This window comes from Sinocyclocheilus rhinocerous, unplaced genomic scaffold (assembly GCF_001515625.1).
Source record: "Sinocyclocheilus rhinocerous isolate Xijiao unplaced genomic scaffold, SAMN03320098_v1.1 scaffold5839, whole genome shotgun sequence".
Classification (NCBI taxonomy): Eukaryota; Metazoa; Chordata; class Actinopteri; order Cypriniformes; family Cyprinidae; genus Sinocyclocheilus; species Sinocyclocheilus rhinocerous.
The window spans coordinates 35326-39970 of NW_015654939.1; positions in this window are offsets into that span (position 1 = coordinate 35326).

A 4645-nucleotide genomic window follows, 5' to 3' on the forward strand; every position below is an offset into this window, starting at 1 on the left:
TCACACTTCAAATGCGCACTCCGGAGTCCACGCACTTCAGTTTGGGACACAGCTATATGCCTTGTCCAAATACCCACACTTGCGGTCTTGGCCACTTGAGAGCGCGTGCGCGCGACAGGAAGTAAGTGCACAAGACTGTCCCAGGTATTAAAAACGGCAAAGCGCAGTACCCTTAACGCACACTAAATCCACACTATCTCAAATACCGCTCCAGAGCGCTATTCGAGGCTTAGTGTATCCCATCATGCATCATGTTCTGGAAATAAATTGTGAGACTTTTTGCTGAGATCTCGCGAGAGGTCACGGAAACCTTTCCAATGTAAGTTAAATATTAATATAATAATGAGATATTTCATCTTTTATCACTTAATTAGAAGAACCACAAATTAAATTGTCATGTTATAGGGACTACTGAACAGACATTTAGAAGTTGATTTTAAAATGCAACGTATTTAAAATAAAAATACAAATGAAGCTATGTAAACACTTGCATTTTTACAACACTAGTGTGTCCCATCAGGTAATGAAAAGTTCGACACACACTTGTGGTCTTCATGCTCACTTGAACATTTGGGCCAAATACAGGAAATACGTCATAGAATTGGTCAAGTGCAAAGACCACACAGTGTGGATTTAGTGTGGGTACTTGGAAGTCATAGAAGTGGTCAAGTGCAAAGACCGATAGTGTGGATTTAGTGTGGGTACTTGGACAAGGCAATAGTCTCTCTGTAACAGTCCACTACACCAGGGTTCTTTAAACATTTGTGACCCGTGTTGGCAAAATGAGTCGGAATGCGCACGGGCTAATTTTGAAAAATGACGATTTTAGTAAAATTTGAGGTTTTCAAAAAAATGAGTTAATTGAGCCTTCGTCTAGCAATCCCAATGCTCCAAATATAATTAAACATCTAAAATGATCTTTATTTGTATGTTTTCTGAGAGGACTACCTTTTCTCCGCTTGTTTCTTGCGCTGACTGTCATCCGAAGCGCGCACATAAAGGTGCTTCCGATTATATGTTATAAATATATAATATGTTATATTCCGATTATCCGTTCCCGAATCGATGCGTTTTTGTAAGAAAAGTATCCATATTCAAAACGTAGTAATCACTTTAATCTAGCTCACTGTTGTAAAGGAAGCAGTTCCATGCGCCGCTCAGAAGTGATGCACGCAGAAACGCAGGAGAGAAGTATAACGCACTTATTAGAAGTATAAAACGAGGATTTGTAAAGAAGAATGTCAGAGGATTTCGATATAAGCCAAGAGGAGACTGGTTTTCCTTTGCTAAAGTAAGGAAACTTTGCTTCCTTTGATACTGTAAACAAACGTTGGGTTTCACTATACTCACCGGTGCATACCCAAGGCTGAACTCCTACGTCATCAGCCCGGAGCTGCTTCCGTGTACAACTTGGCGCAAGCTACATTAAAGTGATTATTACGTTTTGAATATGGCTATTTTTCTTACAAAAACGCATTGATTCGCTACAGGAGGCAAATTACTGTGCTACACCTGTTTGAAGGTCTTTTAATGGAAAATTTAAAAAAAGAAAACAACTAATTTTTGAAAAGTTGCTCATTTTGACTCATTTTGCCAGCACAGGTCACATTTCTTTTCCCTAGGAACCCGCCACCAAGACTCTTAGCCATCACATGGACCCCCATATAAAAAGCTAGATTTCTTCAGTAAGACTTTCATTATGAACATCTCAATTCTTATATTATACAATGCTTAAGAGCTGATTAGTTAAAGATTTAGAAATCAGTTTGATATTTATAAGTTGTATACGTATATTGTTTAAATCACCTGCCCTGATATCATGTATGCCCCCCCCTCGTGCTACCAAAACAGTTCTGATGCTTTGAGGCATGGACTCCACAAGACCTCTGAACGTGTCCTGAGGTATCTGGTATTTATGTAGTTTTGTTCGCTTGGCTGTTTCCTTATAAATGTTTTTCGTCAGGTGTCTTTTTTAATTATATGATGTCATTACGTTGCTGTCTTGCCGCCAACCAATTGCTGCATTGCTGATCGTGGTTTCGAGTATCGATACATAGCCCCTTTTAAACCAACCCATGAACGCGCAATTATCTCAGATAACTCAATCCAGCCATACTAATTATCAACAACAGCTGCATTCGAAGAACCGAATTAGCCAGATCCTGATTAGCGCGATGATATCATGTTGGATGTGACATTTCATCTCAGATGTAATAAGCGACGTATGAAAGAACGGGCCCCTGGTCTGGATAAGGAACGGATCCAGGTGACTACGTGAACCTTTGAATAAGAATGAGACTGACAAATTAATATTAGTGTAGATGCTATTCCACTTACAATGCAACAAGTACATTTGATGATATTCCCGGTTCCGGTTGACCTAATTTATGCATCCTAACAATCCTTAAGGGATTTGAATGATTGAAAAACGATAGTGTGCTATGTGTATGCCAGATTAAAGAGATGGATCTTTGATCTAGATTTAAACTGACAGTGTGTGCCTGCCTCCCGAACAATGCTGGAAAACTAGAGTTTGGACGCTAAATAGGAAAAGGATCTACCGCCCGCAGTCAATTTCGATATTCTAGGTATTTTCAGCTGTCCAGAACTTTGAGATTGCAGTGGACCTGAAGGACTATAATGTGATAAGAGCTCACTTAAGTACTGAGGAGCTAAACCATTCAGGACTTTATAAGTAATCAAATGTCATTCTTGAGACATGGGACAAAACAGGTCCAGCAAGGGTAACTGCTATTAGGTTTAAAAATAAAAATATTTTAAATGTCATGAGGGATTAATAATAGAATGTATTTAACACAATTATCACTTTCAATTTAATTTTCTCATTATTATACCAAATCTATGTTTCTTAATGTCCTCTCACTACATCTAAAACAGTGTGTCCACAGAGAAGGGTTCAATCATTCATATGCAATAAAATGGATAAAAATGTTTTTTATTACTAGAATCAGGAAGTATGACCAAATTAGCCTGGTTCTTTAGATATTGCATTTTGGATCAGCTGGAGTTTGTTTATTTAGCCTGCAGGGCAACCACACAGTAAAGCATTACAATAATCTAGTCTTGAGGTCATGAATGCATGAATCAACTTTTTTGCATTCTTACATTGAGAGCATATTTTGTGATTATTTTTATGATGGAAAAATGTGGTTTTACAAATGTTGCTATCAAAGATAGAAAAGTGTGATATCCCATCTTACAGCGTCTTTATCTTTTTATTTAAAAGTAAATTCAAACTGTTTTTTATTTGACCTTGTTTTTCAATTTCTTTTTTGAACTCATCAGTAATTACAGTGGTTAGTCTTCAGTCCTCTATTATTTCATTATCAATATTACTTTCCCTTTCCACTAATTTCTCATAATCTATCTCATTATTATTATTCTCTTCAGATTTTAGGACTCGAGTCCCTGTTGGGCAGTGAGCAGCTGTGGCCGGTGGTGCTGGGTGTTACCGTACTCCCTACAGTCCTGCAGATGACGCTATTGCCTTTCTGTCCTGAGAGGCCGCGCTTCCTCTATCGTCCGCTGCCAAGAGCACCATGCAAAGAGCAGTCTGTGCAGGGGCGGATCTACCGGGCCACCCTAAGAAAAAGCTCTGCCACCCAAGAATTATCACAGAATAAAATATAAATGTAACCAGTGCTTCATGTGTTACTTTTCAGATGCGGCGATGACAGAGTAACGTAAATTAATGGCAAAAACACGTCTTTTAATAAACTCTGCACGATGGTTGCACGCAGCGTGCCAGCGTAGTCGGCTTCATTAACAAATGACTCTTATGAACCGGATCTTTTTGAGTCAAAACCACAAAGCGCGGCCCAGTTCACTAACGAATTGTTTTTACATTTGTTCGTGTATCGGAAAATTACTGCTTTTCAGCTAACCCAGAAGTCCTCTGAGAAATCCAATCCCGTTCGGATATGTCTGAGATTCATCGCGTAATTGTTTGGTGATCCGATTCTCCGACCGCTCGCTCCACTTTCATCATGGATAGGCCTAGAAGCTGTAACAATAACGTAAAATCAACAAGACGATGCCGATCGCGGAAACTAATAGCAGAGTTAGGTAAGAATCTAGTCGTATTGGAGTTTTCTCGATTGTTAATGTAACTGATTTTAGTTGGCACTTTTCCCCCCCAAACCATTAATTCAGTTTTCAAAACAAAGACACATTTCTCAAAAAGTTTAACAATGAGTAAGTAAAACATTAGGTAGCAAAACTGATAAGTTTAACAATGAGTAAGTTAAACATTAGGTAGCAAAACTGATGAGACACCAATCAGAATCTCTGCATCCTAACAATGGAGAGAGGAGAGAGCTGAGCCAATCATCTACAGGGGTTTTATACTTACACATACAGTATAATTACAGTACTAGTACATTAGATAATGGAAATTTCACTATTCTGTATGTACAGTAAACTGTAGCACATGTTGTACACCACAGCGTGTGACTGTCAAATTTTATTTGTAACCATTTTTTTATGTGTACTGCATTTTTGCAGAACTGAGAAATGACTGCCTAGAGGTATAGCTAGTCTTGTGTCAGGAGACCAAGAAACTGCTATAGTGCTGTATACTGTAATGAAATTTGGCCAAATGTGCAGAGGATGCTAAATTTACTTT